This window comes from Cynara cardunculus, unplaced genomic scaffold, assembly GCF_001531365.2.
Source record: "Cynara cardunculus var. scolymus isolate 2C unplaced genomic scaffold, CcrdV1 Un_Scaffold_1283, whole genome shotgun sequence".
Taxonomy (NCBI): domain Eukaryota; kingdom Viridiplantae; phylum Streptophyta; class Magnoliopsida; order Asterales; family Asteraceae; genus Cynara; species Cynara cardunculus.
In genome coordinates this window covers 98,746-99,718 of record NW_020200720.1, presented here as the reverse complement: position 1 = coordinate 99,718, position 973 = coordinate 98,746, and positions in this window count along the sequence as shown.

Below are 973 nucleotides of genomic sequence, written 5' to 3'. Positions count from 1 at the left end.
AAAAAATATTTGTTGAGGGTGGGCTTGGGCCCTTATGGCCGGCCTCTCCCCCTTTCCCTCCTTAGTCCACATATAAATAGATTGATTCTTCATTAAACCTCATTACTCTCAATTCAAAATTCAAAACACCTCTCCTTTCTCTCCCTAAGAACTCAAGAGTCATCTTGAGTTATCATCTTCATCCTTCAACATATTCAGCCGATTTTTCTTCTAATCTTCATTATATTAGCAAGAGTTTGGAAGATACTACATCCCTTTCATCTACAAACAAGGTAACATATTCATATCTCGTTTTTTTTCTTGTAAATTTTGGGAGAAAAACCCACTTTTTATGCGTTCTTTATCTACTATCTTCTAATTTCCGAAAATTATGAGTTTTAAGAAGAGATTATACACCAAAAACATGTAAAAATGTTTATATGATGGTGGTAATCTATGACCCAAACATTAGAACTCAAAAAGATAGGTAAAAATCATGATTTTATGTGAGTTTGTTTCTTAAAAATGATATATTTTGGTGCTGATAGATTATGTGCATGTGCACAAATCGTCTATATCTTGTAAATGACATGTTCAAATGTTATTCGATTTCTTCTAAAAGTTTATTTATTGATTTAAGGTTGTAATCCAATTGGTCTCACTCAACAGCATTGAGTTTTGACTCCCCAAATACTCAAAAAATTATATATGTGCATCTGAGAGTTTTTCAGTAGGCAAACCCTACCTTAAACAGCCATAACTCTCTAGATAATCATTCAAAATTGTTGATTTTTCTTCTGGATGTTATTTTAATGAGTTACCTTTCAAATTCCACCAATTTCATTCAATATTGTGGTGATTTGAGATTTTAACTACTCAAAACAAAGTGAACATGCAATCTGTCCGAATCTGACAGATTTGTATATGTATGTTCCAATGACCATATCTTTTTCAAAACTCGATGAAAAAGGATGATTCTTCTTTTGAGAGTTAA